The 21,601-nt window shown below is 45.7% G+C and overlaps 1 protein-coding gene across 1 annotated transcript in view; it reads right to left on the bottom strand.

Moving 5' to 3' along the window:
* Positions 1–4,168: 4,168 nt before the first annotated feature.
* The window catches only part of PRR7 (proline rich 7, synaptic), a 114,937-nt gene continuing 97,504 nt past the window's right edge, over positions 4,169–21,601 (bottom strand). The window contains exon 4 of the transcript XR_015876515.1: positions 4,169–4,255. The gene's annotated coding sequence lies outside the window, so the exon portion shown is untranslated. The remainder of the gene's footprint in view (positions 4,256–21,601) is intronic.

The raw sequence follows: 21,601 nt of genomic DNA, 5'->3' as shown, positions 1-21,601 counted from the left end.
TGAACCTCCTGTAAATGTTCCTGGCTGCGCCATCTTTCCATGATGTATTCAGAAAGATGGCGCAAGCACAGCAGACAGCAAAGACTCTGGCACTGTGACCGAGACTTTGCTCTCTACTACGCATGCACTATCTTTCAGAATATTGATGGAAAGATGGTGGCGCAGAGTGTGGGCACTAACTGGCAGTTCTGCTACATGGACACTGGCCGCCACTGGCACATGTTATGGGGGGGACGTGCTGCATGATGGGAGTCCCGCTGCACATGGGGCCCCACATTTGTTAAAACACCCCAGGCTTATACACCATATCCCCACCAACCCCCGCAACCTAACCATAACCTCACCCACAGCCTACCTCTAACCCTCCCGGTGGAGCTGAAACCAAACCAACGGCATGTGAAATGTTGATGTGAGCATGGAGCCTGTTGACATTCTAATGTCAACATTATACATGTCGACATGGTTACTGTTGACCATGGGGCCGGATCCCCATTGATAAAGGTCCATTTTTAGATGAAATCAAGGGTGGTATGCAATTTCTTAGCAATCCGGAGCTGCAGTGTGTTTTTTTTCATCTAGGGAGCTTGTCCCTGCTGGGACAATCTGATTGGCCTCTGTGTTTCATAAAAGGCAGGGAGGGCTTATCCTCCTTGTCAGTTATAGCTTTATGCCCATGTTTAGCTCGCTGATCCTGGTAGCTGGTGAACACTCTGTGCTACCATCCTGGTGCAATTGTCCTGGCCATCTGCTTTGTTTTCATGTCCCGTGCATATCCTGCCATTACCTTGCCATCGTCTGTGAGTGCTTCAGCTTACTACAGCTCCAGTCAAGTACTTGGCACTCCTGTGTTTTACTGCAGCCATATATCCTGTGATCACTTATTAATTGTATGAGCCCCTACTATCCTGCGAAAAAGACCTGGCGGCAACTCCGTACCAGTGAGAGCTTCAACCTCTATGGGAAAAGGGGGCTGTTATAGGCAAAAGACATCTGTAGCATGATTCTAGGGGTCTCATGCAATTATTCTGGAGTAGCATAACTCATTTAGCTAAGGATTTGGAGGCTGGTCTGAATAGGTATAAAATCCTGCCGCATATTTAGAAGTGAAGGTGTATATTGGTAGAATAAATCATGTTATTGCTCACAAACCAGAGAGTCCGAAGTCTATTGCCAAGGAATTTCCTACTGTAAAAGAATTAGTACAGAACACTGCTGCTTATGTGACAATGTTAAAATAAAATGGCCCGATCTCATTCATTTATACACAATATTTTGGATGACGGACCACAAAATCATCGACACTTATTAGTATGAGGCAATTTGTCAAGCACCTTCCAAATGACTATCTCCATCCAGTACTGCACCCTGGTGAGACCATTTCTATGGAATGACATGCAGTAATAGGTGTAATCATGACGATTACCTTTTTAAAATCAGACAACTATAAATATTTATAAATGTAGTGGTGCTCTGAAATTGTACTGTTACTATGGCAACCATAAAATTGAGGGGGTGGTTCACTAGCTTTGTATTATGTACCCTCACTCCTCTCTCCCCTGGCTGCTCAGGAGTGAGGAATAGGGCTCCGTCCTTTTAAATAACATATTTTAATATACAGTGTTTAAAATAATAATATTCAAATCCGTCTAAAATGCATGCTATAAGAATGATGTAGTGAATTATATATGTGTGTGCAAATAATATATATATATATATGTGTATATATATATATATATATATATTAATATGCTGAAGATTAAAGTTGCAAGATTAAAAATTCTATGATTAAAAATAGCATTGGAGATACTGTATGGTTGAAATGTTCGGAAACCTATATCACTCTGGAGCTGAGGTATTTTTAAACACTTTATAAACTTGTTGACTAAGGCTGTAGTCATACAGGTGCTTTGCAGAATTTACCATCAAATCTTAGAGATTACTCTTCTGAAATACAATGCAATGCCAGAGCCGTAACTAGACTTTTTGGTGACCTGTGCCAGAGAGAGCTTTGGTGCCCCCCGTCTCTCTCCCCCCTTCCCCACCTAATTTATAAAAAGGGACATAAGATTCTCAACCTGAAAAAGGAAGGGCCAGGGAAGAGATAGGGGAGGCCAGGAGTTGCTGGGGATAAAAGAAGAGGAAGCTACAAGTGAGGATGATAACAAACAGGAAAATTGACAGACCCAAACAGCGCACCCTGCCTTGCGGTGCCCTGTGCCAAGGCACTGGTCACACTACCCTAGCCCTGTGCAACGCTATGTGTTTAATTATCATAAATGAAAAGAGGGAGTGGGTGGGACCTAATCTTGTTTTATATAGAATGTTGGCAAGTATGGATAAGCAGATTAGAAGAAGATAGATATCAATAGTTGTTAGTTTAAAAAAAAAAAAAAAACAATGTTTGGAGACTTTGTTTTTCAGCAACAGCAAAAACATCCAACAGTTTGAAACTAGAAACAGTGTAATCACCTGCCAGCAGCACAACTAGAAGAACAGAAATCTGATCTTGGAGATGCAACAGGGAATGGACTCTAATGGTGCATACACACGGTCAGATTTACTGTTAGATCTGAACGATAACGATTTTAAAAATCTTTCAATCGTTCATGTTTGAAAGAAAATCTGACACTTGTGCCTGCAATGATGAACGATGCGCGTTCCCGCTGGTCAGATAACGATATCTGACATCTGATGTGTTTGCAGTCAGATGTGGACGATTCCATTCATTTTAATACAGTCTAAAATCGTTTAATCGTTCAAATCATTCATCGTTCATCTGACATATCTGACCGTGTGTATGCACCATTAGGAAGGCCTGAAGCAGTCCATGGGTTGGCATACACATAGTGATTTGGGTCTATTTAAAGAAAAATCTGTACATAAAGTACATAAAGTAGAGACCTATGTGGCAGTAACAAAGCAGATTGTTTAACGGGAACGGCTGAGCATGGGAGGACATGCAGTGATGACCCCTCCCTTCCTGACAAGGCAGATACCAAAGGTATACCAGTCTATATTTGAATAAGAAATGCCTCAAGCTCCAGATTTGCATGCCCACCTATATTATGGAAAGCATATATATGAAACACTACTTAGGTAGCTCCAGCCTCCATTTATTTTTTCCTACTGCGTGAAGGAAATCATTTAGAAATTCACTTATAAACAATCAGACCTCTTTTTAGTCACATAAGTCTGAGTCATAGGTACAGTCTGTCCTTAATGCTGCAAACTAATATTCTTGGTGCATTATTTGTTTGCCGCTTGGTGTTTTCCTCTTCAAACTATACACTTTTTATGTGCTTTTTGTTTTAGCACCTTCAATTTGCATTGGGGCACCCTTATACAGCACTGCGTTATACAGCTAGTGGACAGTTTGCAGTTTAATTTACAAGAATGCAGAAAAAAGCACAAACTACCAAAACTGTCCACAAGGGGAAGCCCACGCTGTGAAACACGGGTTCCGGACTGTAGATAGACATTAATTAGATAGACACCAGATGTTAGACAGTCAATAGATTGACAGGCCAAAAGGTCACTAAATGTCGACATGTGAGAAGGTCGTACAAATGGTCGACAGGGTCGAATTGGTCGACACATGATTTTTTATTTTATTTTTTTCCGTTCGGGTTTGGCACTAGAAGGGACGGCTAGGGTCAGAGACTTACCCCGACGGTTAGGGTTAGGCACCAGGAGGGAGGGAAAGGGTGAAGATTAGGGCTACAAAACAAAAATCATGTGTCAACCATTTTTGTGTCATCCATTTGACCCTGTCAACCATCTGTACCTGTTGACCTTCTCACATGTCGACCTTTAGTGTGTCGGTCTTTTGTCCCTGTCGATCTATTGTCTGTCTAACATCTGGTGTCCACCTAATTACTGTCTATCTCTTATACCACACCTGTGAAACACTACTGTACTTTAGTACACTGCTTTGTGTATTCATGCCCCAACACATTTTTTTTTATTTTATTGCTGCAATTTTTTATTTGATATAGGAAGTAGATTTTTTTTTCGCAATTAACCACAGTAGTATTAAGTACCATGTAAAATATTCAAAATTCTTTCCACAAATTATTAAAAATGAAAAACAAATATATGCGTTTTTATGATTTCACCTGTTTCAACTCTTTGTAAAGATAAATTCCCTTCTATCTGAGAGAGCATGAGAGCACAGTAGAGATGTTTTCTTCTTCAGGGTCCATAGGGTCCATCATTCACTAGGCTGGTTAGCCTTGGCTGGAGTTATAGCAGACTCCTAAGTGCAGAATCACAAGTGCAAAATAGATTTTAGGGAAAATTTCAGCGTTACACCGGCGTTACTGGTTATATCCTCAGCTGATATTGATTGAATTGAACCCTCCTATCTTTGTCTCCAACAGGTAATCAGCAATTATTATCTCAAAGTCTGCTGCAGAGCATTACTCCTGATGTGCTTCTTTATTTGAATTATATATTTAGGTAATCAGCAATTATTATCTCAAGGTCTGCTGCAGTCTTATAATATTTTATTGTATATAATCTATAGATTGTAAGCTTGCGAGCAGGGCCTTCCTACCTATATATCTGTCTGTTATTACCCAGTTTTGTTCTATTAATGTTTACAATTGTAAAGCGCAACTGAATATGCTGCACTATATAAGAAACTGTTAATAAATAATAAATAAATAAATTGCCATAAGTACTATCTCCAGTCTTTAGATTGTGTGTAGGCATGATTGATCTTAAGTTCTAAATGTTTGGTATGTGCTAAATGTTTGTTTAAGCCATTTTATTGCTGGGTCTGTATTGGCTAGCTAGTGGGGGGGGGGGGGGTTTGTCATTAATTAGGATGCACACTTGGCTACATCTGTACTTAAATATCATTCACTAGGCTGGTTAGCCTTGGCTGGAGTTAGCAGACTCCTAAGTGCAGAATCACAAGTGCAAGATAGATTTTAGGGAAAATTTCAGCATTAGAGCGGTGTTAAACTAAAGGATAACAGAAGGAGAATATTTAATCAAACACAACTAAACTGCCATCAATACTGCATATGGACACCTATGGAGCATCAAGTGTGAGTTCACTACCTATTCACAACAAACACCTGCTGCCTGCATAACCAGGACATGCAACACTGAACTCCTTGTTTGATCATAGCAAAGACATTATCTCACTTGCTACTATTTGTGCTGCCTCTTTTTTCACAAAAAACTAAATTCTTATTCGTACCAATGCAAAGTAACCTCTAAACCTTGCATATACGGTTTGATTTACAGTACCATTGCTTTTGCCTAGCCTCACAACTTTGAACTTTTTTTTAATTACTCATTTTCAAAACACTTTAAATTCACATATATTCCCCACAATAAAACAAACAAACAACTAAAAAAAAACTATACTTTGTTCATCAAGCATACGCATTCACCAACAGTGTTCTTTCACCAGCATTTTTGAATAACCTTCAACACTGTCGTTCTCACACATATACTATTCTTACCTCATCCACACCGTGACCATGTTTTCTTCAAATTCTCACTTTACTCAGTGCCTACCTAATCCTTTATTCTGCCCCCTGTTCCCACCTCTATCCTTCCCCCCTGGTCTCCTCCACTTTTCTCCCCTCCTCTGTCTGAATGCCTCCCCTCAGTTTCCCTCCTTCTCTTCTCCCCCGTTACTCCTCTCTCATTCTTTTCTCCCCCACAATGGTCCTACTACCCAACCACTAATCTGAGCACCCACCCTCCTCTCCCTCTCACTTCACCACACCTTCATCTACATCGCACTAATCTCCCTCCCTTTCCTACAAATGCATCCCACCTCTCTTGCCTATTGATCACTTCCTTCCACTCCTGCCTCCATGATCTCACCTGTGCTGCTCCCTACCTCAGGAGCTCTCTCCTTCTCATTATCAGACTCTCCACTGCTCTACAAATCTTCAAACGGGTTCTCAAGGCTCACTACTTCAAATCCTTCCAGCTCTCATCCTAACCTGCTGCTTACATGCTTCTTCCTCACTGTCTACCCTATCTGTGTCACCCCTGTCTGTCTCCCCCCCCCCTATACAATGTAAGCTCTCACGAGTAGGGCCCTCTTCCCTTATGTGCTTTTCCTTCCCTCACTCATATGATCATCTACTCAAAACTCTCCACAAGGGCACTTAACACTTGGTAGCTGACGCCCTGCTGCTTTTTTGAGTGTTATGATCGCTGCAGCAATGTTTATAAACCATGTTCTTATTCTGTATTGTCTTGTACTGTAAGTCGCTGTTTTATGAGTTTACTAATTTGTTAATGTACTTTGTGAGGTGCTGCGGAACCCTTGTGGCGCCATATAAATGATGATAATAATAATCCACAGGGATACCATGGGGATATTATGGTTGGAGAGATCCAGGCACCAAACAGTTAAAGCTTCAGCTCCCAAGATGCCTCAGGTCCTACTCCATATATACCCTGCCTCTAACCATAGGCCTTCAGTTGTTTGTTTGGTGCGACAGGATCAAGACGCACCTGTCTAACAGGGGGCTGCTCAGGCAGTCCTAAGCTTTTATTTTATTTCTATGTTTTTGGGTTGGCAGCACTAAGCATCTGAATTGGGCTGGTGATTTCGGCGGGTCGCGGCTGAGCTTGCTAACAGCAATGCTGTGACCCCAACTGCAACCAAATGCACGGAGATGTCAGGTAAGACGGTGCCTCGCTTACGGGGAATCCTTGCTTCTGGTGTCAGAGATGCACTAGAAGTCGCTGCAGTCAGGGCTCGGATTGTCCGCGTCCTCACTAGACCGCTGGGGCCTTATCGTCTGATGCCAGGGATCGGCAGCAGACACTTCTGCTGTCACGAGGCCAGCGTACCTGGCTGGTTGATGCAGCATGGGGGAGGTAGGCGCTCCCCTAACTGCTCCTCCCCTGACCCAGATGCAGTCCCTACGTAGGGTTTCACGCATCTAGGTTGCTCCGCCTACCTTCCACGTGTATATGAGATGCTCATGGTCCACTATCAGTGCGCTGCTGTAGCTGTTGGTCTCAGGAGGGTTTTGGGTTAGTCTCCTTGTATACCTCTCCCATGGTTAAGGTATATAGGGCTCTATAGCCTACCATTCCTGGTGTTTGTGTAGTTTATTTAGAGTCCATATTATGTATGCATTGTATGTGACTGTTTGCTAGCCACTATTGACACTGTCTTATTGATCAATTATAACTATCACTATTTTTTTCTCTCTCCGTCCTTTTGGGGTGGAGGTTTTACCTTGAGTACTTCGCATTCATTTAAGATTTTGAGAAGGCTGTCACATAGCATTGCATTTTATTACCTTTATTAAACATGTCCAAAGATAAAGGGAAACAGGAGAGTGAGCCACCGTGCTAGTTTCATGTAAATCATGTATGGCTTATGTGTCCTCTCAGGACGTAAAGGATGGTTTGTGTGTTGTCTATTATAAAGAGCCACCTCACCAGTCCACTTTACCTGTCTCTGGCCAAGAGCCATCTTGGGTATCCTCTTCGTCCCAGGTAATGAAGCAGTTTGTGGATCGCATGGCCGCTCCCACAATGCCTCCTTGGAGGGGGTGTCCACAGCATGCTATGTTTGCATCTCCTATGCATCCTTCCTGGAAGGATGTTTATGGCCATTCTAGTCAGAGCATGGCTCCATCTAATGTTGAAAGCAGACTGGTAGTTACTAAGGTGCCTAAGCGCAAGTTAGCTTTTTATCAGTCTGCTCAAAATATGGATTCAGACGCATCATCAGAGGAATCTGATGATGCGCATGATTCCAGTCCAGGGTCTACAGTAGCTCGGGGGAGGAGGACCATCCGTCCACAGTGGATGTTCCTCCTTTGGTGATGGCAGTTAAATCAGTCTTAGATATTCAGGATGATGAACTAGCTCATAGTAAGAAGGATCCAATGTTTAATCACCACCGGAAAGGTAGCCAAAATGGAGTTTCCTGTATCTGAACAGCTCACTGAGCTTATGGATGAGGCATGGGGTAACACAGATAAACGATTTTATGTGAATAAAAGAATAACATCATTGTATCCTTTCCCAGCTTCTTTATGTACTAAATGGGAGATACCTCCTACTGTGGCTTCTCATGTAACGCACTTAATCAAAAATGCTACATTGCCTATTTCGTCAGCATCTTCTCTGAAGAATTCCACATATAGAAAAATTGAGCAAGTCTTAAGGCAATATTTTCATCACCTGGAGCTGTTACTCATCCAGCTATGGCTGGAGCCTGGGTAGCCAAATCTGTTGAAGACCAGATGGGGGCATTGGAAGATTCTCTACCAGATGCTACCAGAGAACAGATGATGTATATCTCCCACATACGGGAAGCTGCTTCCTATCTGGGAGGAGCTGCAGTAGATACTGGAATTTTAGCTTCTAAAGCATCAGCAGCTTCAATAGTGGCATGCACTGCCCTTTGGTTAAGATCCTGGAAGGCTGACCGGATCAAAGAGGGTGCTGGAAGTCTTACCTTTCTATGGAAAGGTACTTTTTGGAGCAGAGTTTCATAAAATAATAGCTACTCTGGCAGCTTCAAAATCAGCAGGTCTTCCATCTATGGCGATTATAAAGTTTAGGCAGGTTTCTTTTCGGTCCTTCCATCCTCAAGGACGAGCAAGGGAACAGTCTTCCTCTAGGCCGACTAGTTTTTGCAAGACAACAAGGCGACAAACTAAGAGGTCTGGCCTGGTAAAATGTCCAGCTTCTAAACTGGATGACAAACCCTCGGCCTGACGGGGCGGGCTTCCTCCTGGGGATCCCAGGGTGGCAGGCTGACTTCTTCAGTTTGCGGATTATTGGCATCAAACAACAACAGATGCCTGGGTCCGAGAAGTGGTCTCTTAGGTGTATGCCCTCACTTTCAGGAGGCATCCTCCCCAGAAGTTTTTTTGCAGAGATACTCCATCAGATGCAGTCAAGGCCTTGGCCTTTCAGGAAGCCATTCACTCCCTACTGCAGGCAGGAGTAATAGTCCTGGTTCCTGTGTCGCAACAGGGAAGGGGTTGTTATTTCTGGTTCAGAAACAGAATGAGGCCTATCGCCCTATACTAAATCTAAAAATCCTCAACAGGTTTACCCCTGTACCCAAGTTTCATATGGAAACTCTCCAGTCAATTATTTTGGCAATGGAGCCAGGGGATTAAATGGTTTCCCTGGATATTCAGGATGCATATCTACCTGTTCCTATTATACCATCCCACCAACAATTTTTATGGTTTGCTGTCCTTCAGCAACATTACCAATTTCATGCTCTACCCTTTGGCCTATCTATGGCTCCCTGGGTATTTACCAAAATAATGGTAGGCATGACGGCTTATCTCAGGTGTCAGAGAGTCAGAATTCTGCCATATCTGAATGACCTTCTGACATTGGAACAGACTCCAGTTGTTTTACAAAGCCATCGTCAACTGACCATAGCCTGCCTACAAAAGCACGGCTGGATAATTAATTGGAAGAAATCATCACTTTCTCCAACACAGCAGATGGTACATCTGGGAGTGTTGCTGGATTCTTGGGCACAAATGGTGTTTCTGACAGAGAACAAGATTGTGGCCCTGCTATTGTGAATATGCAAGCTGCTACGCAAGTGAAGGGTATCCATTCTGTTAGCAATGTAGGTCCTGGGATCAATGGTATTCACCTTCAGCATGGTGGAGTATGCTCAGTTCCATTCCAGGCCTCTGCAAAAGTTTATTCTCTCCAAGTGGAGTGGGTACCCAAGTGGGATGGTACCCAAATGCGCATGCGCATGACGGAGGGAGCTCCGTTGTGCACATGCGCGAGACCCGGATAGCGACAGCCAAGCTGTCGCTCCGGGTCTCACACCAAAGGGGGCGTGCTGTCGATGGTGATTGACAGCACGACCCCTTTGGTGGGCGTGGCTGCCAGACGGAGGCGTTCTCATGGGAACGCCTACCATCTGGGGCCGGCCCCAGTGACATCATTAGTGATGTCAGTGGGAGTGATTTTGGCTCTGATAGAGCCAAAATCACTCCAGGGCTTGCGGCAGCGAGACCCTACCGCAGGGTCTTGTCGCAAGCCCAATGGTCGCGGTGGTCTTGACCATCGCGACCATCATCATGGACGCTCGCATAAGCTGTGGGTCCAAAAAGCTGCTCCAAATTTAAATAGGACGGCCCTGATTCAGAGCGAGCGCTCTGGTCAGAGCGTCCGGCTCTGAATCAGGTCCAGTATCATCTAATAAGGTCTCAGAAGATCATTCTTACTCCAGAGGCTCGTCACTCTCTCCTATGGTGGCTGAGAAAGGATCATCTGAACAAAGGGCGCCCTTTCTGGATTCCAAATTGGGTGCTGCTCACCACAAATGCCAGTCGTTGTGGATGGAGGGCAGTGACAGGTCATCACCCCTTTCAGTCATCTGCCTATAAACATTCTGGAACTGCGAGCAGTGTACAAGGCACTTATCATGGCACAGGACCTGCTCCAGGGCAGGCCGGTCCAGATTCAGTCCGACAATGCAACTACAGTGGCCTACCTCAATCATCAGGGATGCACGAGAAGTTACGCAGCCATGTGACAAAGGTTCTGATTTAGGAAGAATGTAATTTTCCGGCCATCTTGGCAATATTCATAATGGGAGTACTCTATTGGGAAGCAGACTTCCTAAGTCGCCAGGACATACATGCCAGAGAGTGGTCTCTCCATCCGGGAGTGTTTCAGTTCCTGGTAAACAAATGGGGTCTACCAAAGATAAATCTCATGGTGTCACGTCACAGCCACAAGGTCCCTGGGTACGGGTCCAGGTCCAGAGACCCATCAGCAGCCTTCGTGGATGCACTGGCAGTAAGATGGGACTTCAAGCTGGCATATCTCTTTCCGCCGGTTTCTCTCCTCCCGAGAGTTCTCAGGGAATTCAAGCAGGAAGGCAGAACTGGTGGCTCCGGGTTGACCCAGACGTCATTGGTTCACCGACATACAGAATCTGTCAATAGACAGTCCGTATCCTCTTCCTCAATGGCAGGATCTGCTAATGCAGAGTCCCTGTCGGCATCCGGACTTACCTAGTCTGGCTTTGATGGCGTGGCTCTTGAATCTTCCATCTTAAGTGCAAAATGTTTTTCCAGTTCTGTAAATCAGACGATGCTCTGCCCGCATCTATTACAGAGTTTGGCATTCTTTTGGTCAATGGTGTTCCCATAGGAAGTATGATCCTAAGGTGTTCAGGATTTCCAGGGTACTGGCTTTTCTTCAGGTGGGGTTAGACAGTGGCCTCCGCCTGGCCTCTTTAAGAGTGCAGGTTTCTGCATGGTCAGTCTGGTTCCAGAGGAAGATTACGTCATTAACAGATGTTAGAATTTTATTCCAAGGAGTTCTGCAAGTTCAGCCTCCTTTTGTTCCACCGGTAGCACCATGGGATTTGTCTTTGGTTCGTAAGGGGCTACAAGCTCCACCATTTGAACCTCTAGACTCTGTAGATTTGAAGTGGTTGACAGCAAAGACACTTTTCTTCTCACTATCTCTTCTGCTCGCAGAGTCTCTGATTTGGCTGCACTTTCTTGTCGCTCCCCATTATTTTTTGGGAGCGAAACGGGGTTAGGGTAAGGTTTTGGGGATGGAGGTTAGGGTTTGGCACCACTAGGGGTTAGGGTTAGGCACCCCTAGGTGGGAGGGTTAGGGTTAGGCACCCCTGGGCAGAGGTTAGGGTTAGGCACCCCCCGGGAGGGTTAGGTTTAGGGTGTGGTAAGGGGGGTTAGGGTTAGGCACCCCAGGGGGAGGTTAGGGTTAGGCACTAGGGGGGAGGTTAGGGTTAGGCACTAGGGGGCAGGTTAGGGTTAGGCACTAGGGTGGAGGTTAGGGTTAGGAACCCCCGGGAGGGTTAGGTTTAGAGGGGGGGAGAGGGGTAGGGATAGGGTACTTACCTGCCCTGTTGGCATCTTCTCCCTTCGGGCTGCTGGCATCGGGATATGAACCGGTGGCTATTCAGCCACCGGGACTTCATACCCATTCCATATTGGCCACATGATTCATGCTTCCATTGTATTTTAAAGATGCCCTTTATTGTGTAGGCCCATCAAGTGCTGTTCCACCTTCAAGATTGCTGCATCCTCTTTGTGAAACTGCATCAAGCCCTCCAGTCACTGACCTTCAAGGGTCACATCTGCGCCACAGTAGTAAGGGGTTGAGAACAGACGGTCATGTTGCTTGCATACTATACATTATGGCGGCCACCCAACACTTCATTGAAGGCTGTCTCAAGAGCATCATGGGTGACACTGCCCTCACTACTGCCCAGGTAGGTGGAATTTGTGTGTGCCATCCTCTGCTCTTCAAAGTTTGAGTGTGTCAGTTGTGACATGATAGCAAAGAACCACACTCCCAACCCATCACAAACACAGAGGCAGTGGCAGATTCAGGAGGAGGCACAGGGGTACCTGACACTGTTTTTGGTAGAGTCAGGAGCATAGATGCCAGCCCTTGAATATTTACATCTTGTACTGAAGCATTCAATGTTCTTCCAGGCACATAACAGTGCATCAACTAGAACCCAGTGGCTGCTTATCCTGATGATCAGCAGCAAGGTAGACTGGACTAAGAGGAGCATATCCTCCAGAATAGGAAAAACAGAGAGTATCAATGAAGTCAGTGTAAGTGAGTCTGACAGACTGTCAGAAGAGCATGGTAGGCAAGCTGAAGGGGTGAATGGTTGCTGCACACATTTGTTATTGGTGTGTATGGCTGTATACTGTAAAGTTGCTAAGAAGGTTAAGGAAAAAGTACCATAAGACTCAGTTTTACCACTTCAGCCTTAGGCATGCCCTCCAGGGTTCTATATGTACAATATGGCGGTCATTAGGATGCTGTCTGTACTGTATGGCAGTAGTTGGTATGCTGTCTGTGTAATATGGTGGTCACTGGGATGCAGTCTGTACTATATGGTGGTCACTGGGATACTGTCTGTACTGTATGGAGGCCACCAGGATGCCAGGTTTGTGTTATAGTGGTTGTTGGGATGCTGTCTGTACTGTATAGTTGTCATTGAGATGCTGTCTGTGTAATATGGTGGTCACTGTGTGCTGTCTTTACTGTATTGTGATCAGTGTGATGCTTTCTGTATTGTATTGTGGTTGCTTGGAGGCTGTCTGTATTGCTTAGCAGTCACTGGGATGTTGTGTGTTCTGTATGGTGGTCATTTGGATACTGTCTATGTGATATGGTTGTTGCTGGGATGCTGTCTTACTGTATGGGTGTTTTTAGGATGCTGTATGCACTGTATGGAGGTCAATGGGATTCTGTATATAGTTTATGGTGGTCACTGCAGTGCTGTCTGTACTGCATTGTGGTCACAGAGATGCTGTGTGTACTGTATGGAGGAAACTGGATGCAGTGTGTACTTTATGGAGGTCAGTGGAGGCTGTCTGCACTGTATGGCAGTTTCTGGGATGCTTTTTGTGTTGTATTGTGGTTTCTGGGATGTTACTAGAACTACAGTGCATCTGGAAAGTATTCACAGTGCTTCACTTTTTCTACATTTTGTTGTTACAGCCTTATTTCAAAATGGAATTAATTAATTTTTGTCCTCAAAATTCTACACACAATGGCCCTGATTTAGAGCCGGACGCTCTGACAGAGCGCTCGCTCTGAATCAGGGCCGTCCCTCTTACTGTTTGGAGCGGCCTTCTGGCCGCTCGCATAGCTGTGGGTGACCACCCACAGCTATAGTGAGCGGCCAAAATGATGGTAGCGATGGTCAAGACCATCGCGACCATCGGGCTTGCAGCGAGACCCTTGCGGGAGGGTCTCGCTGTCGCAAGCCCTGGAGTGCTTTTGGCTCTATCAGAGCCAAAAGCACTCCCACTGACATCACTAGTGATGTCAGTGGGGCCGGCCCCAGACGGTAGGCGTTCCCATGGAAACGCCTCCGTCTGGGCAGCCACGCCCCCGGCACGCCCACCAAAGGGGGCGTGCTGTCAATCACCATTGACAGCACGCCCCCTTTGGTGCGAGACCCATAATGACAGCTCGGCCGTTGTTATTAGGGTCTCGCGCATGCGCACGACGGAGCCGCCTCCATCGTGCGCACGCGCACTTGGGCAACATCGACCTGCTTGCGAGCGCTCAGCGCTCGCGAGTGGGTCTGAATTAGGCCCTATACCCCATAATGACAACATGTAAAAACATTTTTTTTAGATTTTTGCAAATTGAATAAAAAAAAATCAACTAATGGTGCATACACACAGTCAGATCTGTTAGATGAACGATTTTACCAATGATTCAACTATTTCAGACAGTGTTAAAATGAATGAAATCGTCAAAATCTGACTGCAGACACAGATAATGTTAGATATCGTTATCTGACATGTGGGAACGCTCATCATTGCAGGCCCACATGTCAGATGTTCTTTCAGATATGAACAATTTTTTAAATAATTTTCGTTCATATCTGACAACAAATCTGACCGTGTGTATGCACCATAAGAAATCACATGTACATAAGTATTCACAGCATTTGCTCAATTATTTGGTGATGCACCTTTGGCAGCAGTTACAGTCTCAAGTCTTTTTGAATATGATGCCACAAGCTTGGCACACCTATCTTTCAGGCAGTTTCGCCCATTCCTCTTTGCAGCACCTCTCAAGCTCCATCAGGTTGGATGGGAAGCGTCGGTGCACAGCCATTATCATATCTCTTCAGAGATGTTCAATCGGATTCAAGTCTTGGCTCTGGCTGGGCCACTCAAGGACATTCACAGAGTTGTCCTGAAGCCACTCCTTTGATATCTTGGCTGTGTGCTTAGGGTCGTTGTCCTGCTAAAAGATGAACCATCGCCCTAGTCTGAGGTCAAGAAAGCTCTAGAGCAGGTGTTCATCCAGGATGACATTGCTGCATTCATCTTTCCCTCTATCCTGACTAGTCTCCCAGTTCCTGCCACTGAAAAACATCTCCACCACATGATGCTGCCACAACATGCTTCACTGTAGGGATAGTATTGGCCTGGTGATGAGCGGTGCCTGGTTTCCTCCAAACAGAACGCCTGGCATTCACGCCAAAGAGTTCAATCTTTGTCTCATCAGACCAGAGAATTTTGTTTCTCATGGTCTGAGAGTCCTTCAGGTGCATTTTGGCAAACACCAGGCAGGCTGCCATGTGTTTTTTTTACTAAGGAGTGGCTTCTGTCTAGCCACTCTACCATACAGGCCTGATTGGTGGATTGCTGCAGAGATGGTTGTTTTCTGGAAGGTTCTCCTCTCTCCACAGAGGAATGCTGTAGTTTTGACAGAGTGACCATCGGGTTCTTGGTCACCTCCCTGACTAGGGCCCTTCACCCACGATCGCACAGTTTAGACGGCCGGCCAACTCTAGGAAGAGTCCTGGTGGATCCGAACTTCTGGAACCAGTCTCATTGGGACCTTCAAAGCAGCAGATATTTTTCTGTACCCTTCCCCAGATTTGTCCCTTGAGACACTCATGTCTCTGAGGTCTACAGACAATTCCATGGACTTCATGCTTGGTTTTTGCTCTGACATGCACTGTCAAGTGTGGGACCTTATATAGACAGGTGTATGCCTTTTAAAATCATGTCCGAACAACTGAATTTACCACAGGTAGACTCCAATTAAGCTGTAGGAAGATCTCAAGGATGATCAGTGGAAACAGGATGCACCTGAGCTCAATTTTGAGCTTCATGGTAAAGGCTGTAAATACTTATGTACATGTGATTTCTTAGGGTTTTTTTTATAATTAAATTTGCAAAAATCTCAAAAAATCTTTTTACAAGTTGTCATTATGGGGTATTGTGTGTAGAATTATTAGGAAAAAAATGAATTTATTCCATTTTGGAATAAGGCTGTATCATAACAAAATGTGGAAAAAGTGAAGCTCTGTGAATACTTTCCGGGCTCACTGTATATAGTGGTCAGTGGGATGCTGTCTTTATTGTATTGTTTTCACTCAGCTACTGCCTATGCAATATGGTGCCAACTGTGTTGAGGACACTGGGATGCTGTCTGTACTGTATGGCGGTCACTCTGATGCTGTACTGTCTGGAGTTTATTGGGAAGCTGCCTGTGTGATATGATGGTCACTGGGATGCTGCCTGCATAATATGATGGCCACTAGGATGCTGTGTGAACTATATGGAGGTCACTTGGATTCTGTGCTTACTGTATGGTTGTCATTAGCATGCTGTCTGTACTGTATGACTGGGATGCTGTGTGCACTGTTTATTGGTCACTGGGATGCTGTCTGTACTGTATGAATTTCACTAGAATGCGGTCTCTCTGGTATAATGGTAATTCAGATTATGCTAGCGTAATATGATGGTCACTGGGATGCTGTGTGAACTGTATGGAGGGTTGCTTGGATGCTGTGTGTTCTGTATGGTTGCTTTGGCATTCTGTCTGTATTGTATGACAGTCACTGAGATGCTGTGTACCGTATGGCAGTATGCTGCCTACGTGATATGATGGTCATTGGGATGCTGTGTGAACTGTATTGCAGATTTTAGGAGGCTGTGTGTATTATATTGTGATCACTGGGATGCTGTTGGTACTGTATGGTGGTGGTGGTCACTGGGATGCTGTCTGTACTGTATGGAGGTCAATGGAATGCTGTCTGTTCGATATGGTGGTCACTGGGATGCTGTCTGTATTTTATGATAGTCTTTGGGGGTACTCTCTGTTCTATATAGTATCCACTCTGATTTTTTGTGTGCTGAGTAACATTGTGAATATCAGTATTTAACATGATTGTTGTGTGAGGGCCACATACTGAACGAAAACCCATTAATTCTTTCCTCTGTCACATACAGCAGCAGCACACACACCCTGTCACACACTGTGTCACACACAGCAGCAGCACACACACTGTGTCACGCACGGCAGCAGCACACACCCTGTCACACACAGCAGCGGCACACACACCCTGTCACACATAGCAGCAACACACACTCCCTGTCACACACAGCCACACACACAGAAGCACACACTCCCTGTCACACACAGCCACACACACAGAAGCACACACACCCTGTCACACACAGCCACACACACAGAAGCACACACTCCCTGTCACACACAGCCACACACACAGAAGCACACACACCCTGTCACGCACAGCCACACACACAGAAGCACACACTCCCTGTCACGCACAGCCACACACACAGAAGCACACACACCCTGTCACACACAGCCACACACACAGAAGCACACACTCCCTGTCACACACAGCCACACACACAGAAGCACACACACCCTGTCACACACAGCCACACACACTCCCTGTCACACACAGCCATACACACAGAAGCACACACACCGCTCTGTACAAGTGACTTACTTCATGCATCCAAGGGGTTAATAATCAGGAGTCAGCTTGTCGGCTGACCGGGACCCTGGAGCACTGAGCAGTGTAGGGGTGAGGAATACAGGATGCGTGTGTTACTGAGTCAGTCACAGGAACACACACAGTACTGCACTTTTGAAGTTGCCGCGTTTAGCTGCCCCAGCTGTAAATTCTCTGGCAGCGGGGTTTTTAATCTGCCAGTGTGCCCCCTCAAGCCCCAGTAACTTTCTGTTGGTACTTAGCTGCTATCACACCAGTCCTTTCCGACCATATACACGCTGCCTGTCACTCTGCCATGGTGCCATTTTAGAGCAGCCCCTTGATGATGCTCTGGCGCAGGCAATCATTAAACAGCGCCTATAACATGAAGTGCACCTCATGAAGGCTACTCCGAGTCCACTGCATCCATAGTGGCACAGTTCCCAATCAGGCTATCCACCTCTGCTCTGCTGCACACCTCCATCTAGGCGACGGGCTGCTGGGTGATCCTCCTTCTCCGACGTTCTCTCTGGGAGGACTGTATGCAGTCCCCAGACAGCTCCAATCATGGTGGGTAGCCTGCGGCTGGTGCAGAGATGGAGACAAGGCTGTCTCCGTCTCTGAAAAAAACTATTTGGTCTGTCAGGGGGGGTTTCTGGGTACTCAGAAACCCCCCCTGCGTGCGCTACTGTTAATTATGGCAAAATCACATGTAATTCTTTTATTTTTATTAGTATGACAGTATGGGCTTACTCTGCCACCTTGCTCCATCCGCTTTATGGGGATCTACTGGTTGTCGGCAGCAATTCATCACTAAACACATATCGACTGTGTGTGTAAGCAGCAGACTAGCGTCACTATCCATCTTGTAGAAATGTATCGTTGTCACCATTAGATTCTATGTCATTTGATAGAGCTGTTTACACTTCATGAGCAATCTGCAGGTTCTGCTGTACCACATTGTTGGTTGGGTGGCTAAATCCACCATGACCATATCCTTTGAATCAAGTCTGCCGTGGAGAGAAGGAGGATTGCGGCATCCAATGCTGCTGCCACTCTCCAGTCCTCCTGATACTTCGGGCCAGTGAAAATACAGCTTAATATTGACAGGTCACCCATTTTTACCTTAGCAGCCACTTAATCTAAGAATAGCATATACAGTCAGGTGAATACATATTGGGACATTGACAGAATTTTTATATTTTGGCCTCTATTCACCACCACAATGGCTTTGAAATGAAACAAACAAGATGTGCTTAAACTGCAGACTTTCAGATTTAATTTGAGGGTAATTACATCCAAATCAGGTGAACGGTGTAGGAATTACAACGGTTTCTATATGTGCCTCCCACTTTTTAAGGGGCCAAAAGTAATGGGACTAACAACTCAAAAGCTATTTCATGGACAGGTGTGGGCTATTCCCTCGTTATTTCATTATCAATTAACCAGGTAAAAGGTCTGGAGTTGATTCTAGGTGTGACATTTGCATTTGGAATCAGTTGCTGTCTACTCTCAATATGAGATCCAAAGAGCTGTCACTATCAGTGAAGCAAGCCATCATTAGGCTGAAAAATCAAAATAAACCCATCAGAGAGATAGCAAAAACATTAGGTGTGGCCAAATCAACTGTTTGGAACATTCTTAAAAAGAAAGAACGCACCAGAGAGCTTAGCAGTACCAAAAGACCCAGAAGACCACGGAAAACAACTGTGGTGGATGACAGAAGAATTATTTCCCTGGTGAAGAAAAACCCCTTCACAACAGTTGGCCAAATCAAGAACACTCTCCAGGAGGTAGGTGTATATGTGTCAAAGTCAACAATCAAGAGAAGACTTCACAAGAGTGAATATAGAGGGTTCACCACAAGATGTAAACCATTGGTGAGCCTCAAAAACAGGAAGACCAGATTAGAGTTTGCCAAACAAAATCTAAAAAAGCCATTACAGCTCTGGAACAACATCCTATGGACAGATGAGACAAAGATCAACTTGTACCAGAGTGATGAGAAGAGAAGAGTATGGAGAAGGAAAGGAACTGCTCATGATCCAAAACATACCACCTCATCAGTGAAGCATGGTGGTGGTAGTGTCATGGCGTGGGCATGTATGGCTGCCAATGGAACTGGTTCCCTTGTATTTATTGATGATGTGACTGCTGACCAAAGCAGCAGAATGAATTCTGAAGTGTTTCAGGCAATATTATATGCTCATATTCAGTCAAATGGTTCAGAACTCATTGGATGGCGCTTCACAGTGCAGATGGACAATGACCCAAAGCATACTGCAAAAGCAACCAAAGAGTTTTTTAAGGCTAAAAAGTGGAATGTTATGCAATGGCCAAGTCAATCCCCTGACCTGAATCCGATTGAGCGTGCATTTAACTTGATGAAGACAAAACTGAAGGGAAAATGCCCCAAGAACAAGCAGGAACTGAAGACATTTGCAGTAGAGGCCTGGCATAGCATCACCAGGAATGAAACCCAGCGTCTGGTGATGTCTATGCATTCCAGACTTCAGGCTGTAATTGTCTGCAAAGGATTTGCAACAAAGTATTAAAAAGTGAAAGTTAGATTTAGGATTGTTTAGTTTGTCCCATTACTTTTGGCCCCTACACCGTTCACCTGATTTGGATGTAATTACCCTCAAATGAAATCTGAAAGTCTGCAGTTAAAGCACATCTTGTTTGTTTCATTTCAAAGCCATTGTGGTGGTGAATAGAGGCCAAAATATGAAAATTCTGTCAATGTCCCAATATTTATGCACCTGACTGTATGAGTGTACGTGTGTGCATACATTTATAGTATGAAAAAAAAGTATGGGGGCTGAACACTTTATGGCATGTTACTTGCAGGCAATGTGTTCTGAGCATAAAGGCTCTGCAGACAATAAGGTCAATTCATTAGGTGCAAGTTGGGTCCTGTAAGCCATTCTAACAGTGATTTTTTGTGCGCACCCCCTGCAAGATGAAGAGGTAGGGAAAAACTTTATTTTAAAGAAAGACATGGGGCCTGATTCATTTCGGAACACTATTGCGATCGCAGCTGCAATTACGCACACCGTATATTGCAAAAATATGCTAATGACAGCAATTGCCTAGTTATTATACAGACTCCCAAAGCCAGCATAGAGACGCCCACTACTGCTTTCGCACATCGTAAACTTTGCAATCCTGTGTATACATCGGGAACATCGAGTAACATCGGCCTTTCACGCAGAATTACAGCAGGTCTGACCTTACTCAGAAATTGCTAACCTCATCGCACACAGTGAGTACTCAAGCTGCGTATGCTGTTGCAGTGGCTAATTTATGCACGCACCTGTGCTGGCGTTCAAAAGGACAGGCACGACCATCTACCCCATCACCAACCCCAAATGCTAACTTCCTGCCAATCACTCTGCGATGGGTCTGCGTGGTCTCTGCGATCGCACTGCGAACACAGTGATACCTTTGTGCACACGCACTGCGATGCATGCACAGTATGCAACAATCGGCCATCTGTGTGTGTAATCACAATAGCGATCCATAATGAATCAGGCCCACAGTGCAGAACCTAGGGCTTGATTCAGCAGTGCACGCAAGTGCACTGCTGAATGCAGGTTCCCTATTATGAGCAGCACAGAAGGTGCAATGGTTAGCATTACTGCCTCACAGCACTGAGGTTGTGGGTTCGATTCCCACCATGGCCCTAACTGCTTGGAGTTTGTATTAGTGGCGGAACTAGAGAGTGGTGGGCCCAGGTGCAAGAATATGCTTTGGGCCCCCCCATCCATTCCTGGCACCCCAACATTTTTTCACCACCCCTCACTGCCCCCCCCAGTCATTAAATCCTGTCCGTCCAGCCTGTGTGTCAGCCTCATTCTCCCAGCCCCAGAGTGTCAGCCTCACTCTCCCCCTCCAGCCCCAGCGTGTCAGCCTCATTCCCCCCCAGCCCCAGCGTGTCAGCTTCATTCCCCCCCCAGCCCCAGCGTGCCAGCCTCATTCTCCTCCCACGCGTGTTAGCCTCATTGTCCCCCCCAGCGTGTCAGCTTCATTTCCTCCCCCCTCAATGTGTCAGCCTTATTCACCCCCCCAGCCCCAACGTGTCAGCTTCATTCTCCCCCCTCCAGCCCCAGCGTGTCAGCCTCATTCTCCCCCCTCCAGCCCCAGCGTGTCAGCCTCATTCTCCCCCCTCCAGCCCCAGCGTGTCAGCCTCATTCTCCCCCCTCCCACCCCAGCCTGTCACTCATTCTCCCCCCCAGCCCCCAGCGTGTCAGCCTCATTCTCTCCCCCAGCCCCAGTCTGTCAGCCTCATTCTCTCCTCCAGCCCCAGCGTGTCAGCCTCATTCTCTC

This window comes from Taudactylus pleione, unplaced genomic scaffold (assembly GCF_031769625.1).
Source record: "Taudactylus pleione unplaced genomic scaffold, aTauple2 ptg001990l, whole genome shotgun sequence".
In the NCBI taxonomy this organism is placed as follows: Eukaryota; Metazoa; Chordata; class Amphibia; order Anura; family Myobatrachidae; genus Taudactylus; species Taudactylus pleione.
This window is presented reverse-complemented; position numbering and strand designations above follow the sequence as displayed.